Here is a 27,218-nt window from a genome sequence, read left to right as displayed (position 1 = left end):
GATTTTCTATATGTTCTAATGCAAGTGGGATCTTTTAATAAAGTTTGTTTTCTTAGATACCATCAATTATACGGCAGCAGCAGCATACGACAGTATTACTTATATCACACATCATTCCCAAAGAGGGAAAGAAGACATTACTTAAAAGATAAAGGTAATATTTAATTTTCAAAACGTAAAATAGATTTTGTCTCCTTCAAAGATGTTGTCTTCTTAAGGCAGATGCATATCATGAACATTCCCTTTGCACAGGGCACTTTAAGAGTTCTCTTAGGAATGTTTTCAAAACTTTTTCTTTCCTTCTCCTTTTTAATTTTCCAATTCACCTCAGTGGTCATAAAGTTTTTCTTTTGGGAATTAATTTGAATTTTTAAAATATTCAAATTTGGAGGCAATGATGGGCAATAACATGGTCAAGCTGGCTACCATTTGGTTAAAATCAAGGTGTGCCTGTAAAGTATTATATGAGTGATTAGTTGTCTTCTGTGACTCAACCTGACTCCAAGAGTATAACAAATCTTTTGAGCAGTGGCAGAACTGCAGCAACAATTCTAATATGACAATTTAGATGGATAATATTTAATCTGTATGTAAATAATCAATGTACATACATGTATATGAAAAAATACCTGTATATGTCAACTGAAAAAAAAAATGCACAACCTAAAAGTTGAGAATTATGTTTTATTTGGCAGAAAAAACTAAGAACTTAAATCTGGAAGACAGCTTCTCAGATAGCTCTGAGGGACTGCTCTGAAGAGATAAGGGAGGAGCCTAGGATACAGAAAAGTTTGGCAATAAAAAACCAGGTAATCAGAATATCAAAAGATTACTATTAATTAAAGAAAACAAGAAATCTCAAGTTCATGAATTTAGTGCTTTTGTAAGTTTGGGAGGATGAAAGAGTCTGAGGTGATCGAAATCATTCCTTTGACACGCACCGTAACTATCTGCCGCCCTGTATCTTATCCTGAATCCCCTAAGGGTGCACAGCGGGGGTGGCTGCAATGGCTGATGGCTTAAAGGCTACAACATCCTGTGTTTACTGATACCTGTGTGTCAGTTGCTCAATTGTGTCTGATTCTTTACTGGTAGAGCAGGCAGCATTTTTCATCCATATACATAAATCAATAAATTATATTTCATGATGATGCTCATGCCCCAAAATAGAGTATAAAATCTAATGTAATATAAAATTATAAAATATAATACCCCCCTCTTACAGTACACTCTCAGTTCAATTCAGTTCAGTCATCAGTTGTGTCCAACTCTTTGCGACCCCATGGACTGCAGCACACCAGGCCTCCCTGTCTGTCACCAACTCCTGGAGTTTACCCAAACTCATGTCCATTGAGTCAGTGATGCCATCCAACCATCTCATCCTCTGTTGTCCCCTTCTCTTCCCGCCTTCAATCTTTCCCAGCATCTGGGTCTTTTCAAATGAGTCAGTTCTTTGTATCAGGTGGCCAAAGTATTGGAGTTTCAGCTTCAGCATCAGTCCTTCCAATGAATATCAGGACTGATTTTCTTTAGGATGGACCGGTTGGATCTCGTTGCAGTCCAAGGGACTCTCAAGAGTTTTCTCACCACAGGTCAAAAGCATCAATTCTTCAGGGCTCAACTTTCTTCACAGTCCAACTCTCACATCCATACATGACTACTGGAAAAGCCATAGCTTTGACTAGATGGACCTCTGTTGGAAAGTCATGTCTCTGCTTTTTAATATGCTGTCTAGGTTGGTCATAACTTTTCTTCCAAGGAGCAGAGGTCTTTTAATTTCATGGCTACAGTCACCATCTGCAGTGATTTTGGAGCCCCCCCAAATAAAGTCTGTCACTGTTTCCACTGTTTCCCCATCTATTTCTCATGAAGTGATGGGACCTGATTTTAGTTTCCTGAATGTTGAGTTTTAAGCCAAATTTTTTATTCTCCTCTTTCACTTTCATCAAGAGGCTCTTTAGTTCTTCTTCTCTTTCTGCCATAAGGGTGGTGTCATCTGCATATCTGAGGTTATTGATATTTCTCCCCACAATCTTGATCCCAGCTTGTGCTTTATCCAGCCCAGCGTTTCTCATGATGTATTCTGCATAGAAGTTAAATAAGCAGGGTGACAAAATACAGCCTTGACGTACTCCTTTTCCTATTTGGAACCAGTCTGTTGTTCCATGTCCAGTTCTAACTGTTGCTTCTTGACCTACATACAGATTTCTCAGGAGGCAGGTCAGGTGGTCTGGTATTCCCATCTCTTTAAGAATTTTCCACAGTTTGTTGTGATCCACACAGTCAAAGGCTTTGGGGTAGTCAATAAAGCAGAAGTAGACAATTTTCTGGAACTCTTTTGCTTTTTCAATGATCCAATGAATGTTGGCAATTTGATCTCTGGTTATTCTGTCTTTCCTACATCAAGCTTGAACATCTGGAAGTTCATGGTTCATGTACTGTTGAAGCCTGGCTTGGAGAATTTTGAGCATTACTTTACTAGCATGTGAGATGAGTGCAATTGTGCGGTAGTTTGAGCATTCTTTGGCATTGCCTTTCTTTGGGATTGGAATGAAAACTGACCTTTTCCAGTCCTGCGGCCACTGCTGACTTTTCCAAATTTGCTGGCATATTGAACGCAGCACTTTCACGGCATCATCCTTCAGGATTTGAAACAGCTTATCTGGAATTCCATCACATCCACTAGCTTTGTTCGTAGTGATGCTTTCTGAGGCCCACTTGACTTCACATTCCAGGATGTCTGGCTCTAGGTCAGTGATCACACCATCATGATTATCTGGGTCATGAAGATCTTTTTTGTACAGTTCTTCTGTGTATTCTTGCCACCTCTTCTTAATATCTTCTGCTTCTGTTAGGTGCATACCATTTCTGTCCTCTATCGAGCCCATCTTTGCATGAAATGTCCCCTTGGTATCTCTCATTTTCTTGAAGAGATCTCTCGTCTTTCCCATTCTGTTGTTTTCCTCTATTTCTTTGCATTGATCACTGAAGAAGGCCTTCTTATCTCTTCTTGCTATTCTTTGGAACTCTGCATTCAGATGCTTATATCTTTCCTTAATATCTTCTGCTTCTGTTAGGTCCCTATCATTTCTGTCCTTTATTGTGCCCATCTTTGCATGAAAAGTTCCCTTGGAATATCTAATTTTCTTGAACAGATCTCTAGTCTTTCCCATTCTATTGTTCCTCTATTTCTTTGCAGTATGCTCTAGAATATTACAATTATTTGGCTTGAAAGATTGAGTTTTGTGTATTGTACATCATTTCCTTAGTTATTCTCCACTAGACTGGAAGTGAATGTCCCTTCCCCAAAGAGTTAGAGGATATCAGTGCCTAAACCATTCATCAGTGCTAGGATCCTCACCTTGTTAGCTAACTTACTGGTCACTGCTATTAAGCAGCTATTCTTAGTCTTTAGAAGACAGTTTCCCATAAGACGGCACTATGCCATTACCAGGTTAGACATCATGATTCTGGTACCCTCAAAACCCAAGAATGTGCCAAGCACCTGGTCCTCTGAGGTATTCAAACTAAGTAGAACATGGAGTCTTTTACCTTAGAGCTTATATTACTATTTTGGAAAACAATCAACCAAAAATTTCAGTAAAAATTAATACAGGATATTGTGAGATAATCTGAAAACCTGCTGAGGTAGTACTTTTTAAAACTTGCTTATACAAACCTATAATCCAGCAAGCTCTAAGGCCACAGATATAAGTTTGAGTAAACTCCGGGAGTTGGTGATGGACAGGGAGGCCTGGCGTGCTGCAGTCCATGGGGTCGCAAAGAGTCCGACACAACTGAGTGACTGAACTGACTGAACTGAAGGCTACAGTGATTCAATAAAGAAAGCAAAAATTCCTAACCTGTGGCCTGGAAACTATTTCTCCATTAAACTATGAGATTTCCTTTTCAAAAATAGCCTCTATCCTGGTCAGCAGAGACAGTGTATGCTCTGATTATATTCCTTCCAGGCCTACTCTATGGGCTTCCCAGGTGGTTCAATGGTCAAGAATCCATCTGCCAATGCAGGAGCTGCAGGAGACACAGACTGGATCCCTGGGCCAGGAAGAAACCCTGGAGAAAGAAATAGCAATCCACTCCAGTATTTTTGTTGGGATAATCCCATGGACAAGAGGACCCTGCATGGAGATCTAGTCCAGTGCTTTAACCCCACAGTAGTTATCTATGGAGCAATTGGAAGGTCACTGACATTCTTTTCTGGCTTGAAGGATGAGACCATCACAGAAGAAGGGGTTATTCTTTACCTTCTATTTATTTACTAAAATGTATGCTGGGTATATCGGAGATGGCAATGGCACCCCACTCCAGTGCTCTTGCCTGGAAAATCCCATGGATGGAGGAGCCTGGTAGGCTGCAGTCCATGGGGTTGTGAAGAGTCGGACACGACTGAGTGACTTCACTTTCACTTTTCACTTTTCACTTTCATGCATTGGAGAAGGAAATGGCAACCCTCTCCAGTGTTCTTGCCTGGAAAATCCCATGGATGGAGGAGCCTGGTAGGCTGCAGTCCATGGGGTCGCACAGAGTCGGACATGACTGATGTGACTTAGCAGCAGCAGCAGCAGCATGCTCGGTATATAGAGTGAAAAACAACTACTTATAAAGAAAAAAATACTGAGCTAAGTATTTGCTAAGTCACGCTAAGTCATGTCAGTCATGTCCGACTCTGTGCGACCCCATAGACGGCAGACCACCAGGCTCCACAGTCCCTGGGATTCTCCAGGCAAGAACACTGGAGTGGGTTGCCATTTCCTTCTCCAGTGCATGAAAGTGAAAAGTGAAAGTAAAGTCGCTCAGTCATGTCCAACTCTTCGCGACCCCATGGACTGCAGCCTACCAGGCTCCTCCATCCATGGGATTTTCTAGGCAAGAGTACTGGAGTGGGTTGCCATTGCCTTCTCCGGAGCTAAGTATTTACTTCACTTAATACCTAACAGGCTTCTTTATAATTGAATTTACTCTTTGCATTTTTCATGAACTGAACGATTGTTCTGGTGTCAGGTAAAGAACACCCTGGGGCTTCCGTGGTAGTGGCTCAGAGATAAAGAATCCGCCTGCTAAGGCAGGAGATGCAAGTTCCATCCCTGGGTCGGGAAGATACCCTGGAGAAGGAAATGGCAACCCTCTCCAGCATTCTTGCCTGGGAAATCCCATGAACAAAGGAGCCTGGCGGGCTACAGTCCATGGGGTCACAAGAAGTCAGGCACAACGTAGCGACTAAATAATAAAATCAACAAAACAACACTCTGCGTTTTCTACTGACCACCTTTATGATTTTGTGCTTTTTAGAGTACAGTCAAATATTCTGAAAAGTGCTTGTAAAACATGGAGAATGTCTTACTGCCAACATTATGTAATCTTAGTGCTTATAGAAAACAGTAAAAGTTCAACACCAATTGAGCCTAGAACTGATTTTGGAATCTTTTAAACTCATTTTTAAAGACTGTATATCATATAGGAAGATCTCTTAAAATATACCATCACAGGGACTTCCTCGGCAGTCCAGTGGTTAAGAGCCCCACTTCGACTGCAGGACGCATGTGTTCCATCCCTGATCACGGAACTAAGATCCCACATGCTCTGAGATAGGGCCAAAGGGAAAAAACAAAACAAAACAAAACAAATATACATCACATATCACACAAATACATAGTTACACATCACAGAAAGCGTGACTCATTTAAGAATTTTAATTATTCTTTGTGTATTATTCATAGTATCATTCTTAGTGTGAATACTCCTGAGTGAATAAACTTCCAGTGTCCCAAAATAGGAAAATGTTACTCAAATATCACAACACAGTAACTCTATTTTCATCTTGTTGAGCTTGCACACATGAAACTAAAAGTAAAATTTTAAAAAGAAGCATGGGGGGAAAAGCTAACACACAAACAAAGCACAGGAATACATGAATAATGGCATTAGAGTCTAGCACATTTTAAAGTAGATTGATATTTTAAATTGATTAATATAGATATAGTTTACTAAATAACATCCCGCTTATTTAAGGAAGAACTTCCCAGGCGGCGCAGTGGTAAGAATCTGCCTACCAATGCAGGAGACACAAGTGGTGCAGGTTCAATCCCTAGGTCCAGAAGATCCCTTGGAAAATTAAATGGCACCCCACTCCAGTACTCTTGCCTGGAAAATCCCATGGATGGAGGAGCCTGGTAGGCTGCAGTTCGTGGGGTCACTAAGATTCGGACATGACTGAGCAGCTGGCTTCGTTTTCACTTTTCACTTTCATGCATTGGAGAAGGAAATGGCACCCCACTCCAATGTTCTTGCCTGGAGGATCCCAGGGAGGGGGGAGCCTGGTGGGCTGCTGTCTATGGGGTCGCACAGAGCCGGACACAACTGAACCGACTTAGCAGCAGCAGCAGCAGGTATTCTTGCCTGGAAAACTCCATGGACAGAGATAGGAGCCCGGCAGGGTACAGTCCATGGGTCCCAAAAAGTCGGACAAAACTGAGCACACACACACACATATTTAAGGAAACATATTTTGTTTACTTTTCCAAGCCTGCATTAAAGACATTAATTCCTTTTGAATTTTCTTCAAAATAGGCCAAAGGAAAGGCTAATAACCATCATAAATTATGGCTGAATATGCTCCAAAATAAATATCTGATACTAAATATCCTTACTTTAATATCTATAAAGTTTTAAAAAGAAAGATATTTTGCTCTTCAGTTGATATTTAAAAGTCTTGAATATAAGACTCTGAAACATGGTATAAAAGTCTTCTAGATGGCTTATACTTATTGAGTGATTTTTAGTGAATAGTCTGTATTGCCGGTTTCACTTTCATAACTTTGCATCTTTCCCTTATTTTTAATCTAAAATTAGACATTGGAGGAAAAAAACATATTCTGCTTGGTATGGCTCTAATTTATTTATTTTACAAATATTTTGGGATGCCTACTATACTACAGGCATTGGCATAGGTGCTAATATAAAGCAGTAAATAAAACAGACAAAAATCCTCATAGGTTTATATTACCTCTGCCTTTCTAATCCCATATACTTAAGGGTAATACATTCCAAGTAATCTCAGAAAAGTGGCAAAATTAATTGGATTCTGTAATATTATCTCTTTTTTTATTTGCCTCATCAAGGCTATTTAAGGGACCATGGTGTAAACAAGGAACTACAGTGACTGGTATTATGTGAAACTGCTTACAATATTGTTTGAAAGATAGAAACTAAACAGTATGCCAACTAAAAAGTATGACATAATGTGCCCCCCAAAGGAAGGTACTGTCACATTTTAAAATTTCCTTTTATCTCTGGGTCTTACCCAGGCATTTTAACTGGGCAAGAATTAAAATGCTACCCAGGCATTTTAACTCCTACACAAACAAGTGATGACTATGGAGTTAAAACATGCATGACGATGACTATCCTTATATATTCAAAGAAACTATGCTTGCCTATGCCCAATTGCAACTTGTCCTGTGGAAATGATCCCATTTACCTATAGTTCAAGATCAAAGAGAGGTGAGAGAAAGAGTAACATTGCCTAACATTGCTTTTGATAAATGGGAAGACTAACTCTATTAATTTTCTAGAGTTACCATAACAAAATGCCCAAGAACAGGTTGCTTAAGCAACACAAATGTATCAATCAATATTACCTCACAGTTCTAGAGGCTTGCAGTTCAAAGTCAAGGTACTGGCAATGTCTCTATCTCCTGAAGTGTCTCTCCTTGTCTGATAGATGGCTACTTTCTGGCTGTTTTGTCCTCACATGGTTGTCCCTATGTGTATATATATATGCACCCCTGGTGTCTTTTTGTATGCTTCAGTGCCCTCTTCATCTAAGGACACCAGACAGTTTGGATTAGGGTCCATTCTAAAGACGTAATTTTAACTTAATTACCTCTTTAAAGGCCTTATCTCCATACACAACAACACTATAAAAATGTTATTCTACTATTTCTTGGCTTCCATTGTTGCTATTGAGAAATCTACTGTTATCTAACTTTCATTTCTTTTTAGATGATTTGTCTTTTCTCTATGGTTGTTTGTAAGTTCTTCTCTTTGTCTTTGGTGTTTAGTAGTTTTATGATATGTCCACGCATAGACTTTAAATTTTTTTCTGCTTGGTATACAGTACTGCCAACCTTTATTTGTAATGTATTTCATGTTTTAAATATTGTTGTTGTTCAGTCACTAAGCTGTGTCCAATTCTTTGCAACTTCATGGACTGTAGCACTCCAGGCTCCTCTGTCCTCCACTACCTCCCGGAGTTTGCTCAAGTTCATGTCCATTGGGTCAGTGATGCTATCTAAATATTATTTTAAATATTACTTTTTTTAAAAAAAGTATTGCTGCTCCTCTATCATCTGGAGATTCTATTAAATGTATAGGGGACCTTGGCATTGCATTCTCCAAATCTCTTAACTTCTCAATTCTACTCCCAATCCTCTTTGAGTTACGTTCTAATGATTTCTTTACTAACTAATATCCTTTTAAACTCTTTCATCTTCTGTTTGGCCTGTGCATTGAACACTTTTTTTTCTTTCATTTTTACAAGTTAAATTTAGTTCTCCTCTAAAACTTCTTATGCCTAATGGTTCTTTGAAAGACTTTTTTTTCCTTATGTACTTCTTAAATTTCACTTTTTAGTTCTTTAAGTAATTTATAACAGTACTTTATATTTTTATCTTTATAATTCAAATGCCTAAATACTTTGTAGATTTGTCTCTTTTTTTTGTTACTACTGAGTCTCAGTCCTCATTTGATGATTTTTTCAATGTGATTTTTTTAAAGTGTTTTATTTTGAAATAAGTTCAAATTTAGGAAGGGATAGCAAGAATAGTACAAAGAATTTCCTTACACACGTCACCCAGAGATCCCAGTAGTTTCTCCAAGTGCCCCAGTTACACACTCTACAGCAAAGAAGACAATCAAGGATCACAATGCACTGAATTCCTATCTCTCTCCAGTCTCCTTCAATCTCAAGCAGTTCTTCAGTCCTTCCTTGACCTTTATGATATATCATTTTTTAAGATTAAAGGTGAGTTTGTAGACTGTATATCAATTGTGATTTTTATGATGCTTACTCATGATAAGACTCAGATTCTGAATATGTCATTACTTCAAGGAAAGAGATCAAGAGGCACTTGATGTCAAATTTTAACATATATTGATATTTCTTGACTGAATTAATTATTACTATAATGGTTGCTATAATTTTATAATTGCATTACTTCTTATACACTTAATAGTCAGCATTCTACTATAAAAAAGAAATTTCTCTCATCTCTATGTATTTATTCATTCATTTATATCAGTGGGGACTCAAGCTTCCTATTCAATTCAATGTGATAAAATTCATTAGTATCATTATTTTAACACTCAAATTGTCCCAGATTTGGCCAGTGAGAGCCCCTTCAAACTGTGTTATATGTCCCTTTCACATGTCCCCATCATTCTTTGAGTGTGTCCTTACTTTTTGATATAAGACATTCTAATCTTTTCTTATACTATCCCTGCCCCATGCCCTGAAAATGCACCATTTCTCCAGAGAACCCTAGTTCCTTTTAGTGGAGAGCAGTACTTAGAAACCAAGATTTAGGTATTAGGTGTGCTCTTTACTTGGTGGCTCAGATGGTAAAGAATCTGCCTGCAATGTGGGAGGCCTGGGTTTGATCCCTGTGTTGGGAAGATCCCCTGGAGGACGGCATGGCAACCCACTCCAGCATTCTTACCTGGAGCATCCCCATGGACAGAGGAGCCTGGTGGGCTACAGTCCATGGGGTCACAAAGAGTCAGACATGACAGCAACTAAGCACACAGCACAGTGCTCTTTACTACTGAGACCTCTCAGGCACTCTCAGGTGGACAGAGCAACCACCTATATGCATGTGTATGTATACACACTTATCTATATACATACAGTTTTAGATTTATATTTATTCCTATATCTATATAAATATAGAAAGTCATGAGTTCACATCAATATTTGCAGTTTCAACTCAATGCTACAAGGTTTACTTTGTATTCTCCCTTTTTATATTAATAACAACCATCTCCAAAAGTAAGACATTTTATTCCCATTATCCTCAATCCATCCACTTATGTGCTCATTTCCCCCTGTATGTAGCCAATGTCCTGACCCTCCTGGGCCTATACCCCCATTTATCTGCTTGGTTGATCCTTATAATCTCACATCTAATTGGACTTAATCTGTGGGAATCCTAAAGGCAACAGTGAGGTTGCTTTCCTATACAGAAGATTTGCACTTACTTCTCCCAGGAGCCTAGGGCACAACCAGTGTGAGATCATGTAAACTCCCCTACTGAGAATCCTGGCTAATTCAGAAACTTTAGGTTAGCAATCTCATACTGCAGCAAGCCTCAGTCCAAGTCTCCTTATCCCACCATTTACTGCTCTCCTTTCCAATTTCAGTTCTCTGAGTATTTGGTGGAAGACTTTTGGAGGGTACGGGACTCTTTGCTGTTTTGATTTTATTTTTTGTTTTGTTTTTGTGTTATTTGTCTTTTTGTTTGTTCAGATGATCTTTGTTTCTTCTCTTTTGTTTTCGCCCTTAAAGACTTCCACTGGCTCCTTGCAATCTCAGGAATGCTTTCAAAGTTAGCCTTCTAGTTTATCCAAATTCAGGTGTACTAAGTAGTAGAGCCTTTCAGAGTTTCCATTTAGCTATAATTTGTCTTTATGTGTCCATATGCTTATCTGGGTTGATCGTTTCCTGTGTTTCAAAACCATTAATGCCCTTGAAACACCTTGGGAATCTCTGCTATAGCCTAATTATTATTTCAGTGCCGAAAAAAAAAGTGAGACAAGAGAAATTATTGGGTAACACTTTTATTTTTGTTCATATTAGAAAACAGAGATTCTTTACAGCAAGGTTATGATGAGAATGTCTTTTATTAAATCTTAAAGATAAAAAGATTATTAACATTACTTTGATCTATTCCCCTAATTTGACACAAAGGGAAAATGTAGCCCAAATAGACAGGTAGAATTTCTACCAAAGTATATTGTCACCCTGCTTATTTAACTTATATGTAGAGTACATCATGCAAAACGCCAGTCTGGATGAAGCACAAGCTGGAATCAAGATTGCTGGGAGAAATATCAATAACCTCAGACACGCAGATGACACCACCCTTATGGCAGAAAGTGAAAGAACTAAAGAGCCTCTTGATGGAAGTGAAAGAGGAAAGTGAAAAAGTTGGCTTAACACTCAACATTCAAAAAACTAAGATCATGGCATCTGGTCCCATTACTTCATGGCAAATAGATGGAGAAACCATGGAAACAGTGAGAAACTTTATTTTGGGGGGCTCCAAAATCATGGTAGATGGTGACTGCAGCCATGAAATTAAAAGATGCTTTCTCCTTGGAAGAAAAGTTATGACCAACCTAGACAGCATATTAAAAAGCAGAGACATTACTTTGCCAACAAAGGTTCATCTAGTCAAGGCTATGGTTTTTCCTGTGGTCATGTATGGATGTGAGAGCTGGACTATAAAGAAAGCTGGGCACCAAAGAATTAATGCTTTGGAACTGTGGTGTTGGAGAAGACTCTTGAGAATCCCTTGGACTGCAAGGAGACCAAACCAGTCCATCCTAAAGGAAATCAGTCCTGATATTCATTGGAAGGACTGATGCTGAAGCTGAAACTCCAATACTCCAATCTTTGCAATAAGATGCAAAGAACTTACTCACTGGAAAGGACCCTGATGCTGGGAAAGATTGAAGACAGGAGAAGGGGACAACAGAGAATGAGATGGTTGGATGGCATCAGAGACTTGATGGACATGAGTTTGAGTAAGCTCCAGGAGCTGGTGTTGGACAGGGAAGCCTGGCATGCTGCAGTCCATGGGGTCGCAAAGAGTCAGACACGACTGAGCAACTGAACTGAACTGAACTGAAATGACATTTTGGTGAGTTTGCTTAGACTTATTTGGAACTCAGGACTCTGGTCTACTATCTTTAATCTATTTCTGTCCAATTTTTTTAATGAAACTCTACGATTATTTTTGAAAGTATATTTTAATGTGCTTCCCACTTACTAAAATAATACATGATCATTTTAGAAAAAAATTAAATGCATAAAAAGTATTTCAAACCTTATTTATAATCCTACTGCCTGGAGATAAACACTGTTAACATTTAGGGGTTTTTAATACTTACATCCTTTATTTTCATAGCTGAGATCATACCATATAGTTTTGCATCTTTTTTTCACATATCATTAAAATTTCCTCACCTCATTAAAATCTCCTCATAAGCATTATTTTTGATGCTACATAATATTTCATCATATGGATGTACTTAAGTACAGTGAACTATTCACCTTCACTAAATATTTAGATTGTCCCCCTTTTTCCTATTATATATAATGTTCTAAAGAACATTATTTTTATTCAATATTAGTTCACACCGATAATTATTCCCTAAAAACGGATTCCTAGAAGCAGATGTTCTAGGTCAAAGGATGTGAATGTAACTAAGATTCCTGATATATACTGCCAAATTACTTTCTAAAAAGACAGTAACAATTTGTACTACAAATTATGGGTTTAAGAAAGCTGGTCTTATCATGTCCGTAACCATGGTTCTTCCATATGGGTTTGACCATTTTCAAGCATTCTTTTTCATTACTCTCCTAAAGTTCCAAGTTAAAGGGTTCTTGAATTATGGAGTGGAGCCTGGGGATACCATGGATAGCCCTCCAACTAGATATACCTTGCAAGAATGACCTTGGAGCACCTGAAAAGCACTGCTTATGCAGAATGGCCTTCTTCCCTTCTTAGCAGCAGCAAGATCTTATGGGGAGACCACAGGCTCTGGAGTTAGACATACCTGTCCCATTCCTACTACCTGTGTAATCTTAAGAGAGATAAAACCTGAATGAGACTTATTTTCCTTATCTGTAGAATGGACTATCGATGCCTTTCTGATTACAAGGATTAAAGGTAAATTTGCCTGATACTTCTTTATCCCCCAATTATGCCTTCCCATCAAGTTTGAATATCTACCCTTAAGACGATTTCATGAGCTAGATAAAATAGAACAAGCTTCTTATACAGGTCACAGTCTCCACACATCAGTTAGTATACCTAGCGTTCTACCACATATATGACAGGTGAGTTTATATATGGGATGCTTACATTTTATAATGTAACAGCATGAAATCATGGAACTTTGAAAGGACTGGCCTAGGAGAGAAGGCAGCCAGGATACAGAAGCCAAAATAGAAAGGTTTCACAAGATACTTGATCATGTTTTAAATGATCAGATCAGGTTGCTCTACCCAGAAATACAGAAGTACATGGCAAGCAGTTAACTAGTTTTTGCAATCTCACCCATGGTTGTACATCTACTATTTTTAAGCTTTAAGAGCTTCACCCAGACCTACTAAAGTGGAACTTTGTGGGATGGAGCCCAGGTATCTGCATTTTTTTAAAGTTCCTAAGCTGATTCTGATTCACTGCCAAGCTTGAGGTTTAATGGATAACGTGGTTCATAGATTCTGGAATGAAAGAACTGGAAATAGTCATCTAAACCTTTAATTAAACACCCTTGATTTATAGATTAGGAACTAAGGCCTACAGAGGTTCAATTACTTGCTAAATATCACATAGTTTGGTAATAACAGGACGAAAATGTAGAATTCTAGCACATTGCCAGAATGTCTTAAAGAAGCTTATTAGATAGAAGACAAACATCTCATAAAATACAAAAATCAATTTTTGAAAGCAATTACTGCCATTTGGCAAGGGGTCGTTACTGCTCTCATTTTTAAATTATCATATTTCATACTGTACGTATGTGCAGGATGAAGAAATTGGATCTCAGTTCTCACCTGGATAGAGGGCCAAAAAACACTTGCCTTGCCATTTGCTCTCCCCCAGGAAGTGAGCAATGGTTGCTGCAATGCAGAATCTTTGTTAGTTCTCAGTGCACTAAGTTCTCTTAACTGTTCGTTTTTTAAAGCTGAAACTGTAATGGTTGAGGTGTAACTGTTGTCAGAAAGGTTCTCTTTGAGCTGCCATTTCCAAAACTCATTTTAATTTCTAAAATGTAATTGCTATTATTGCCATGAACACTGTAAAGACTCTTTCCCTTTACAGTTTCTTCTTTAGATATTGGGAAAAGGGTGAATGTTTACTGTTGCTTAGGTCAGCAATAGTGGAGGTATGATGATCTTAAAGAACTTGGGCGGTAAAAGGCCTTAAACAAACCAGTTTTTTTTTACAGTTTAATTTTGACTATGGACAGCCTACTAATGAACTTTTAATCACATCATTAATGAAGTCTTAACTATGGCTTTGTTTTAACTTTTAACAGTTTCCAGAAAAAACATCTAACCATACAAAAATGCCTTGCTAATTTTTATTCCTCTGGGGCCATGTGGGGAAGAGCTGGGTCCTAAAATATTGCTTAAAGGCCCTGAGTTTACAGCTGACATGTTCTTAACATTTAGAGTGATTCTAGAGACCCTTGTTATCTAGTGCTACAGTTCCCCCTTGCAGTGTTTTTCTTGGATTGGATTTACAGCCAACTGGTTGTAATTGACCCTCTACTGGGACAAGTTAGGATATGAGCATATGACTCTCCTTTAAATAAAAAAAAAAAAAAAAAAAGCAAGAGAGAGTGACCAAGAAAAAAAATCACCGTTGATATTTATCTTAAACTTCCTTCATTTCCAGCTTCTTTGGCAGCAAGTCAAACTGCTGTCATAAAATAGAACTCTCAGTGAAAGGGGTTCTTAGAGAAAGGGCACAGTACTGCATGCAGAACCACACAGGAGAAAGTATAATAGAAAAGACAAGCAGTTTCTGTCTGGTAGGGCACACAGCACCTGAGTCTTGTCACAAAACTGGAATTTGTTACCTGAGATTCCAGGCTGGCACTTCCCCATAGGAAAACTGTTCATAAACAGTCTAAGAACAATGGGGACACTGAAAATCACTATCAATTCTTTAAGAAAAGCAAAGCCCTGTCCAACTACACAAGCCCTCCCAGCCCCAAGTGCACTGTCTTCAGCACTCTCCAGTTCTCTCCATGGAACCGATCAGTGGACCCTTTTCTATTTACTTATTTAGCAGGCCACCTTCATAAAGAAAGAAAAACTAATTAAGGCTTTACACACTAAATGAGAGCCTGAAATTCTTTTCTGTTTAACCGATCATGGTTGGTTTTGAGGAAAGAGAAAAATGAAACAGAAATAATTCTGTATTTGGCACAACATGCTTACAGATTCATCCCCCAAGAAGTCTTCCCTACCATGGCCACTATACAAACTGCAAAGTACTGATTTGTAAGACTCGAAAGTCAGCCATGTCCCAAGCTTTTTAACTTTATGGTCAGTAGGATGGGAGTTCCCATCCCCATGTGCTGGAAAACAAGTCAGTGCAAATCACTCTATACAACAGCATACAGTTTTCCCTTCAAATGGACTCTTTTAAAAAGCTAACTCCATCTGAAGCCTGTTTTATGTAAAAGTCCTAATAATGTAAACAGTCAAATGAGCATTTTTAGTTGTTAGCACTGAAAAAATATCACACACCTGCCAGCTTTACCTGGGTATGAGCAAGGAGGGTTACTTTCTATACAGAGAGGTTGACCACAATTGGAGAGTTAGGCCATCTATCAGATGGCTGAACAACACTGACCAGAAGTGGGAAGACTGTTAATGGGGACTGCTTGATGCAACGCTGCAGCTCATCTCAGTTTTGGCTCCTCATCTTCACACCCAGCTTTGTAGTTTGTGAGACTGAAGCAGGCAAGAGGTGGCCCTGACACAAGGCATTATGACCTTGGCTGCTGGTTTGGAGAAGGGTACATGGAAGCAATGCCTTGCCACCACTGACTTCAGAAAGCATTTCTTAAGCACTTTGCTCTATTATGACAATCTTCACCCTCTAGTAATAAAAAGAACCAAGAATTTTTGAGTGCTTCATTGTGCTAAGGCCTTACCAGCATTACTTCGTTAATTCCTCATCACAGCACCCTGGAAGGGAAGTAATACTATTATTCCCTAATAGTAATAGTAATTCCCCACTCCAGTACTCTTGCCTGGAAAATCCCATGGATGGAGAAGCCTGGAAGGCTGCAGTCCATGGGGTTGCTGAGGGTCAGACATGACTGAGCGACTTCACTTTCACGCATTGGAGAAGGAAATGGCAACCCACTCCAGTGTTCTTGCCTGGAGAATCCCAGGGACAGGGGAGCCTGGTGGGCTGCCGTCTCTGGGGTCACACAGAGTCAGATACGACTGAAGTGACTTAGTAGTAGTAGTAGTAGTAGTAATAGTAATACTATTACAGAGGAAGAAACTAAGGTTTGAAAAAGTTAAATAGCATACCCCAAGATCACACAGCCAGAAGGGCTCAAATTTAAAACTGCTGCTACTGCTGCTAAGTCACATCAGTCGTGTCCAACTCTGTGCGACCCCATAGTTGGCAGCCCACCAGGCTCCCCAGTCCCTGGGATTCTCCAGGCAAGAACATTGGAGTGGGTTGCCATTTCCTTCTCCAATGCATGAAAGTGAAAAGTGAAAAGTGAAAGTGAAGTTGCGCAGTCATATCTGACTCTTAGTGACCCCATTGACTGCAGCCTACCAGGCTCTTCCATCCATGGGATTTTCCAGGCAAGAGTACTGGAGTGGGGTGCCATTGCCTTCTTCGAATTTAAAACTGGGCATACCTTATTTCAAAGTCCAGGCTCTTAACCACCACACAGTACAAGGAAGTTAACGGTCTCTTCAAGGTGCTGTCTCCTACCCTGGGCTCTTCCCTCATACAGCAGAAACACTGAGACAGAAGGATGCCCACTCAGGAAAGACAGAAAGAATCAACTGCTTTGGGGGTTGTTTCAGTAACATCAGTGCCCAGGACTCAGTGGGGCCTATGTTTGACTTGACAAGATCCTTATAAGATCTAGGCAACATATCCCATTTCTACAGAAGTGGTATAGTAGTTGAGTGTTCTGTCAGTGGTTTCTCCATTTCTCATGTAGCAAGAGATCAAGTGATTCTTTTTCATATAAAGCAATATGAAAACATTGACAATTTATTAAGCGTATGTATGCGTGAGGCCTTAGACTGGGGGAATGAAATGGCATCAATAATTATATGATCCTCACAAACCTAACCACCTGTGGGTGGAACCATCTACCTCCGCATGGATAAAACCCCTATGTTGATGGGCCAGAGATGTCATATCCTCTATTCCCAGGGTATTAAGAATAGCTCTGTTCCTTGGTCACACTCTGAGAAAGGAGCCTTTTTTTTTTTTTTTACATCTGGTTCAAGCCCTGAGTCAGCAACTGGCTATATAAGCTCAAGGTATGCTAAGGAGAAACCATTAACCATGCAAACTAGCCCCAAATGGCTTTTCTGATTACTTGCTAGCATGCAGGTGGCTTGGAGAAGAGGACTGCAATTCTAGAATGTTAGTTTTTGTAGTATGAGAAAATCATAACTTTTTTTTTTTCCAGGAACTTGTTTTGCCACAGATTTAAGGCAGTAATTTGTTACAGGCAAGACATTTCTAGGGGCTGCGTTATCGAAGCTAGAATCATCAAGAAATTCTATCAGAAGACACAATGTTTAAGTATAGGTCTAATTACCGCAATCATTTCTTTTTTGTTTCCTTTGCAGAGATCCACTTAATCCCATCTCTTAGTGTGGGCACAAGCTGACAGTTGCATGACAAGGAATGTTTCCCTTTGTAAAAAACCCACTTCCTTTCTATGTAGTTTTAGCCTAATTGAAATGTTTCCTATTAAGCTCAATCAAGGCAGCAATTATCTAATTACTCACTTATGCTTTTCCAGCCAAAAATTTGCCTATGCTGGTATATCAGAATGAGGGAGAACATACTTATTATTGCTCTTACATTTTCCTGTTTGGCTTCAGACAACAATCAGAAACATTTACTTCAAGCTCACCAGAATATATCTAATTAATACTGCTATTTTCTATAAAATTGTGTCACTGCAAGCTACAGCCCAGTGCCAAATGTGGCCCTGGCTACGAAATATACTTTAAAAGGCTTGTGGTTATGCTACATGAATGGTGTCATTGGAGAAGGGTAATAAGGAAAGAGGGTAGTGAAAACAAATCACAAACATACATTCAATCATTTCAAAGCCATGTTTTATGGCTTTACAAAATAAAAAGTGAATCACAGATTTAATTGAGAAAATAATTTTTATAGCATCACTTTAAAGAAACATGTATCCTGCATGTCTGGATTTTCTCCTGATACAAATCCCTTAGGTCTCAAGATGATCACAACCAGTCAACAACACAGGTGGTCCACACTTTTTAGGTATAAATTAGAGACATATATCATTAAAACCAGAATTAATTTTAGAGTTAGTGACCCTATGAGGTCACTCCTGATTAACTCCATTTTGATTGAGGTTGTACCAAAGCACAACGGACAAATTGGGTATGAAAGATTGATATTTTCATTTCCAGACAATAAATTTTATCATTTTCATCAAAAATACTAACTAATGTGGGACTAATACAACTCTCTATATGAAAAAGAACATTCCCTGGAAAACTTGTGTCCCTCTGGGTGAATTTGTCAGGAAGAACAGGAACACTTCATCAATCCCCCAAATGTGACCACTTGACAATCTTTCACCTAAGTTTACGGTAAGCCCAGAAAATGACTACGGTCCATGAGAATTACAACAACAAAATAAGCCTACAAGGAAAACATTTCATTTACTGGAAGGAGGTGAGTTTTTGCATTGAATTGGTAAACAGAAGAGCTTTTCACTTACACATAATAATGAATGAGACATACACAATATTAGTAACCTCAGAGATAACAAGCTATGTTCAAAGAGGACATTTCTGTTTCTAATAACTGATTTCTCTTAGTTACACCCTGAGTGATGACTGACTGATAAATTAAGCCTGAGTGGTCAGACATTTCCGGGTGGGGGAGATGTTGTTCTCCAAACCAAGTTAGGTTACCTGCTTCTCAGGTTGGAAAGAAGTTCAGAAAAATAAAATGCATTATATCTTAAAGGTGGTCCCAAAGATTCCACATCTTGTTCTGTTAATTTCCTTCAGGAGAGGAAGGAAGCACAAAAGGCACAGAGAAAGGGAGGAATCAATTTCTTTGCGAGAATGGGGGAAATAACCAGACATTTCCCTTTCACTGGTCCTTACTAAGGAACTTGGAAATTTGTGAAGAAGTCAATAAAACGGTTGGAGAATGAATTTCGTTTCTTCATGTGCATGTTCATTGAAGAGGACACGATAAGTATCCACATTCTGTCTGCAGTTGACTCATCCCCGCTGTTCTCTGACCAAGCAGCTTTACACACTGGAAACAAGGTGTAAATCCACCTTACAAGAGGCAGAACGTGAGCCTGGGGCATAAGGTGAATCGTCTGAGAACAGACACAGAGACCAGCACTCTCCTACCTGTCTAGATCTGCTTGCAGCTGACCCTGAGCAGCACTGGGCCTGTGAAGGCAGGTACACCAAACCTACCAGTACCTCTTCCATACACGGGCCCATGGGCCTCCTGCTTAGTGTTCAGCAATAAATAAAAGGAAACAAGCCATTAAACCAAGTGGTCCTTGTGTTGAGCATTATGTAGCTCTTGAAATTTTCAAATTGAGTCACTATTGCCTTTATTCTCCCTCTTAGTTTGTACCAGTTCTCATATTTCTATCCTTCCTCCACCACAATAATTCAATAGAACTAATTAGGTCTTTAAAAATAGTTACATAAGCAAATGACTGAAGTTCTCCTTCCATTTTCCCTAATGCTGGGTAAATGGCTTCTCAAGTTTGTCTGAAATGATACTCTCGAAGGTCAGTCCTGGGTCTTCTGTTCGGATCTCTTTTTTTTGATGTCTCATTATACTTCCCAAAGTGTGTTGAAGTGTGCTATTTAATTCAACTTAAAGTAATAGTGGCTGGCAAATCTTAAGATCTTAGAAATTTAACACTAACTTTTACTAAAGAGTAAATATCTCACAGTTTCTTAATTGTAATTATGGATTATATACATGCTTATTCTAAATTTTCTATTTGTGAATTATTTTCCTACTTTGTGCAATTTTAATATCTGATTGGTCTGTTAGTTATTTTGTTCCTAAGGCCTTTAGTTTTCTGTAATAGTAAAGGCTTTGGAAGAGATAATATGGACAAAAGCATTATTTACCTTCCAGTTTTCTAAAAATGCAAATTGATCATTGGTGCCTTCTGGAACCCGCCTTCCGCAGCATGGCTGCTGGCCCTGTCATGAGCCAGGAGCAGCTGTAGGGTGGTGGGGAGCATGGCCTCTACACAATACCACACCAGAGTGCAGAGCAGCAGCAGAGGTCGTTCAGGCTCCAAGGAGTTGGAGGTCTGTGAGATGCACGACAGGGCCGGCAGCCATGCTGAGGAAGGTGGCTTCCGGAAGACAACGAGCTGCTCTGCCTGCCTATTGCGAGGCTCCATTTTGTGACGATTTTACCGAACATTCCTTGTAGACTGCACTGCAAGCTGAAAGGCTTCCACCACCTTCCCTTCCTTCCACCTGCCTCAAAGGCCAGCTCTGCAGAGAGGTCAGACAGAGCTGCTCTGGTCTCTCCCGGCTTCCTTCCCATTTACTTTCACACCGGTTTCCTCCAGGACCAACCACATCATTTTGAGTACAAAATCAAAATGTGGAGCACTCTATTCAAAAATCATGAATTTTAAGACCAGCAGAGCAGAGCATTGAATTAATTGTTCTAAAATGGAAGGTCTTGTGCAGCTGCTAGGTAGCTCCTCCCCTTCCCCCTGAGGCTGGCCCTAGTGTCTTCTGGTAAAATCCTTGCATATATAATATAATCCCAGTTTGGTGTCTGTTCAGAGAATGCTTACTAAGAGGACATTCTAGCACAATTCCCCTATAGTTGCTTTGGGCATCAAATCTGGCTGTGATCAAGTTAAGTGGAAGTCATATAGTTTCAACCTGCTTTCCAAGCCTCTGATACAATTTTTAAATTAATTTTATTGGTTCAAGCTAATTATTTTTGTTCAGTGTTGAGGTTTCCCTTTTCTCCAATAAATAACATATAATGTGTAAGAAGTAGTGTAGGTTTTTGAGCCAAGCTCATTGGGGAAAAAACATGTAGCGAGAATTACAATTGTGATTGCAACATTTCACTTGAAATAAACACTGAGGCAAAATTCGGGCAGTAAAACTCAGAAACACATTCCTTCAGTTCATATTTAAAGAAAAGGAGCTGGAAACAACTAAAGGGCTACTTTAGGCAAAAGGAATAAAACTTTCTCCTTCTGCTCCCATTTGCTATTTCACGAGCAATTTTCTTTTCTGAGAAGGTGGTTTCCAAACATTCAGCAATTTTAAATATCAAGGCAAAGCTCTGTGGCCTTTAGTAACTTCTCTAGGCCTCAGTGTAGTAAGCACATTGGACTGAGAGATTCTTTTTGGCAATAAAATTCTTCAAATTTTCAAAAAAAAAAAATAAAAATCTGCTTTAGTTAAGTCTGTGAGTTTTTGTAGCATTATATTCTTCTTCGGTATATATTCTACCGGAAGTGTATGTCTTTTCAGGGTGTTCCAAAGAAACTGATTTGCTTAATATTCCTGACATTAGGATTTGTTAAGGAAGGCATTGTAAGTGAGATAAAGAAACTAAAATGAAAAAATGCAGTTGATGAAATGTTCAGATCATGAGCCCAATGCTCAGTGTTGGTTAGAGACAGACTCTGGAGTTGAACCTGAATCTCTTGACTATTCATCATATTTTCTTGTCTGTGTGATGCTGCCTTTTCATAATTTGTCATAATAAAGAGCCAAGCTGTTCAGTTTTACATTTTTGCAATATCAAGTTAATACATAAACATTTTCATTTAATATATTCCCTTAAATAGTGCACAGCTCTGACCAAGACACTGGATTCCCAAGGCAGGCTAATAATTTGGCCCCTTCAAACTGATGCTATTTATTCGCCTAACACTGTTGTAAACTAAATATGGGGGATGCAAGAAGAGGAAGATGAGGAGGCAGTGGGGCAGGGTGGTAAGGAGGACCACCAGATCCCCATCTGTACACCAAAGGCCTGCAGAGAATAGGACCCACTGTCCTTGGAAGCTGTATGGCAACTGTCTGCTGCTATTGTTGCATACCTTTTGTGATCACCCCTTAAGCAACTTATTCATAGACGTGACCACACTACTACACAGAGTCATGTGTTGGTGCCCTGAATAGCTATCTAACTGCTCCTGCTCTCAGTCCAGCTTTTGATATTTTAAATTATTTTTCCTTCAAGTCCACTTCACTTTTATAATTTGAGACAGGTGGGAGTGAAATGGTTCCTACATCATATGCCTCTTGTAAAATCTGAAAACCTGTTTCAGATTTTTCTCTTCATTCATGTAATCTGTTATCTCAGAGATTTAGATATGCAGAGAATTTATACATCTCTTTGAATAAGAAAAAAAAAAAAAAAACCTCAAGCCAAAGGCAAACTAGAGCCATACACAGCATTAAAAGACTTGTATTTATTGAGCTGAAACCTACAGAAAGAATATGTCTTAAATGTCAGATTTTGAGACTATTTGCCTGGAGTAGGACTATGAACAGGAACACAGGATACTTACTTTTATGTAGGTTCCATGCCAGCTACTACAAACCATGCCAAACCTCTTTCCTCCTCATCAGGAACTGAGATGCTTTATTAGCTTATGATCCTGTCCTAAATACACTGATATACTTGCCAAGTATATCAGAAAATTGCATAGAGACTCTAAACACTTGGAAAAATCTCTTAAGAAGTAATATATGATATACAGTCAACATGTTGTTCAGATCTTGTTCAACATATAGGTTCAATATGTTGTTCAACCACTGCATTTTGAGCATTACTGTAGGTAGGCCACCTACAAAGTCAACTAAAACTGGGAAAGCCTGGTTTCCAACCTATGCCTCCAAAAGTTCTTCACCATTCTATGGTACTACCTTGCCAACCACTCTATGTTTCTGTTATTGCTATAGCTGCTTCCACTCTCTCTGCCCTCGCAGTCGATCACATCCCTTGTGTCATCTCTTGGTTAATGTCTTCATTAATATCAGAAATCTCTGTACCTAGTATTCTTGTTCAGCTAACCTACATCTGGTCTACTATATTTCATTGTCTTAGTTATCTGCTTCACTTGATCATAATATCGAAGCCATACCCAGCCTCAATTAGGTCCTCACAGATACTCAGCATCAGATATTACTGACATACTATATATGATAACAGTGGATAATACAGTGGTTAAAAGACAGGCCTCTGGAGCCAGATGCCCAGGTTTCAAAGCCTGGATTCTTTATATTCTGGCTTGGGCAAATTACTTAACTATTTTGTGACTCCATTTCCTCATGTGGCAAATGTGGATAATAATACATTGTTGTGAGCAATGAATAGAAGTTGATTAGTCACATTGGCTATGTACATCCTACTCCTCCTTTATACTGTTAGGATGTTTGCTCTCTTCTCCTTAAGTTCTCACAGACTGCTGCCTGTATGAGGAAATGGCATTGTGGAGAACTTACAAGCAATGAAACCAAAACAACCATGTGAAGAAATAAAAGAGAAAACAGTGGGATTAAAGAGAGAGAACAAGGTCAGAAATTAGCCAAGAAGTCAGCATTTTATTAAGACTCAGGTGAAATGACAAAGCCATGGGCTCTGTCTCCTAAAAGTGTCTTCAAACAGAAATGTGGTGACAAATACAGAGTATATGAAAAGCGGATAAAAAGGTTCAAAATGAAGAGCTGTTAATTCAAATGAAAGAAGAAAGAAGGAAGCTTTGGAGTTGTTACTACTTCTACTGATGAGCGATTGACTTCACTAAGCAAAAGTTAGGGATGAGAGAGAAAGAACATCCCAAATCCCGGTGGGGAAGCAGGCAATGCCCTGAACCACAGGACAATTTGTTCTCAGAACTAGAACCAAAGCAAAGTCAGTGAAGGATTATGTTGTGGGAATCCTGATGATAAACACACTCAAGATGAAGGAAAGAGTATACCCCTCCCCCAACTTTGTGGGTACCATAATTGAAAACAGGATGATGTAATTCTTAAAAATGGAACAATCTAGGATTCAGCTCAATAAATGGAACCCCTACTATGGGCCAGGTACTGAAGATGTGGTCTGTGCCCTTGCAGAGCTACAAACCAGAGGAGAGGCAGACTTTCTCAATAAATGACCAAAGGAGTAAAGGGGGACAAATGAGAGAAGGCCAAATTGAGGATGACTTCCTATAGGAAGAGATAGTTTACACTTAGCCTGGATCAAAGCATATACAAATTAGACTGTTGGTAAGAGAAACTTGGAAATAAAATTACTATATAAGTTAAAAATAAGTATTACTTCAGACTATGCATGAGATAGAAATTAAATGTTTGAAGAGACACAAAAATAAGATTTAAAACTACATTATTTAAACTCATACAAAGTACTTTCATTTAGACTTGTGCAAAGTGCTTTCATTTCATGTTTTATACATTTAGAGGTACTGAGTAAAACCTGAGGCAAGCCTAGGAGGGCCTGTTGTTATCACCATTTTATAAATGGGAAACCTAGGGAACAGAGAGGTTAACTGCCTTGTCTAAGGTTGCACAAACAAAGCCAGCCTCAACACTGGAACACATTTCTCTGGATTTCTTGCCTATGATGCTGTCAACCCACTCAGCATTTTCCCAAGGTTCGAGGCCTGACACACAAGTTCTACAGAATGTTAGCAAGTTTCTGTCTGATAGTAAAGGAAGCGTTGGATATGCTGAGTGGACGGAGTTAAACAATTTTGTACTGTGAGACTTCTCAGAGCCTTAAAAATGATCATGTACAATGTGAATTTCCAAGTGGTCGTGATGCAGGACGTGGCTTTTCTTAAACTTGTTTTATCATGGAACACATTTCTTGTGGTCTATCTCTTGGATTTAGAGTAATATGGAACACACTGGAAAATGCTGCACCAGAGTGGACTGACTGTGAGCAAGAAGTTAGACAGGTTTTTAGCGTGAGCAGAGAAATATAAATTTGATGTAGAATAACTATGACAAGATGATTCTGGAATAAATTACTTACTTGGAACAACTTATGATTAAGCAGAAAGGAGCTGGTACCCCTAAACTAGACCACCACACACCCGTAAATATCTATGCAATGCTCAGTTTAGATAAGTGTGCATGTGCGTATTTCATTATGGAGAATTCAGATATAAATTAACACTGCTGCTGCTGCTGCTGCTGCTGCTAAGTTGCTTTAGTTGTGTCCGACTCTGTGCGACCCCATAGACGGCAGCCCACCAGGCTCCCCCGTCCCTGGGATTCTCCAGGCAAGAACACTGGAGTAGGTTGCCATTTCCTTCTCCAATGCATGAAAGGAAAAGTCAAAGTGAAGTCGCTCAGTCGTGTCCGACTCTTCGCGACCCCCTGGACTGCAGCCTACCAGGCTCCTCCGTCCATGGGATTTTCCAGGCAAGAGTACTGGAGTGGGGTGCCATTGCCTTCTCCATAAATTAACACTAGAGATAGTAATTGGTATGAATTGTGTGACCAAAAAAACCCTATTTATTGCATCTGAACAGGGATGAGGAGAAAAATGCAAATTGGAAGAAAGTATCATCAGACACAATGGAAAAGGTTGTGTCTTTTCCACTTATACTCAAATCAACACCTTTAGAAGCAGACAGAGCTGACCAGGGCAGTGAATCGGTAATGGCAAATTCACTTATTATTTATAATACTTATGATTTTATTATTATCTTCCCATAGTTGAATGAAAACTTCTAAAGAGGAGAGTTTTGCTCTTTTTATTTTCTATTTCATTTTTTTCCCAATGATCTACCCCAAGAGTCTAGAACAGTGTCTGGCTCTGGTACCCAGTCAGAGATTGATAAAACAGTGAATGAATAAATAAATAAAAGATTATACTCAAATCAGACTCTTTGATCACTCCCAGCACCCAGAAGAAATCTTCCTCATCTTTTCCATCTTAGTTAATGACATCTCCAGTTGCCCTTGTTCCTTGGACCCCAATATCCTGGGGTTTACCTTCACTTCTCTTTCTTGCTCACCCTCTTCCAATCAAATAGCAAATCAAGTCAAGTCTAGATTTATCTGTATTGCAATTCTAATCTCTTCTTCCCATCTCCACTGCTACCACCCTAGTCTAAGCCATCATCAACTTTTGTCTGGCCTATTTTAATAGCCTCCTGATTGTTATCCTTGTTTCCTCTGACACCTTGATACTATCTCGTCTCACATAGCAGCCAGCATTATCCTTTATAATTATAAATCAGCTTCCATTGCTCCTATGCCCCAAACAATACAAATCTCTACAAGCCTCCTACCGCTTCCATCTCACTTATTGCTCATTGCTGCTCCAGGCTCGCTGGACCCTTTGCTATTCCTGGTTACATCCAGCACACTCCACACTACAAGGCCTATGCTCACTGCTTCTCCACCTAGGTTTCTTCCCTCGGATATCCACACTCCATTTCTTCTAGAGGCCACCTCACCACCATGATTCCTTCTGTGCTTTTATCCTTTTTTATTTCATTGCTCTCACCAGCCTCTGATTTTGTATGGCTATTTGTTCTCTGTCTCCATACCCTACTTGAGTATAAGCTCCATAAAACCTGTTTTGCTAAATTCTGTAGCTTTGGCACACAGAATAGTGCCTGGAACAGTGTAGCCCTGATAAAAATATGCCAAATGAATTAATTGCTGATGTTTGTCAAGTGCTTATATGCCAAGACCTTTAAAAGCACTATTTCACGATTCTTAAGAGTCAGTTATTAATGTTATTAACCGACTTTATAGATGAAGCAATTCATGCCCAGGGAAGTTAAGTAACTTGCTCCAAGAAAAAAGTCAAGATTTATACCCAAGCAGACCAGCTCTGGCTCTGAACCTCTGTGCTCTACATTCTCTTACGTTGTTATGGCGAACATGTATCAGTCATTCCAATATTCTTATAAAAATTCCCAGAAATGTCTTTTCTCTCTTCCTTTTTTCCTCTTTTTTTCTTTTGTTTTTTCATTCATTCATTCATCTGCCCACATGTTAAACACTGTGACTGACTGGCTCTGGGGATACAAATTTAAATAAGACACATTCCCCATTCACAACAAGCTGCCCTATCTAGAAAGAAGGAAGACATATAAATAAATAATTCCAAGATACATAT

The 27,218-nt window shown here is 39.1% G+C and overlaps 1 protein-coding gene across 7 annotated transcripts in view; it reads right to left on the bottom strand.

Annotated features, from left to right (window-relative positions):
• Window positions 1-27,218, bottom strand: part of SLC25A21 (solute carrier family 25 member 21) — a 519,679-nt gene that overhangs the window by 329,643 nt on the left and 162,818 nt on the right. The window lies entirely within an intron of this gene.

This window comes from Bubalus bubalis, chromosome 20 (assembly GCF_019923935.1).
Source record: "Bubalus bubalis isolate 160015118507 breed Murrah chromosome 20, NDDB_SH_1, whole genome shotgun sequence".
In the NCBI taxonomy this organism is placed as follows: domain Eukaryota; kingdom Metazoa; phylum Chordata; class Mammalia; order Artiodactyla; family Bovidae; genus Bubalus; species Bubalus bubalis.
This window is presented reverse-complemented; position numbering and strand designations above follow the sequence as displayed.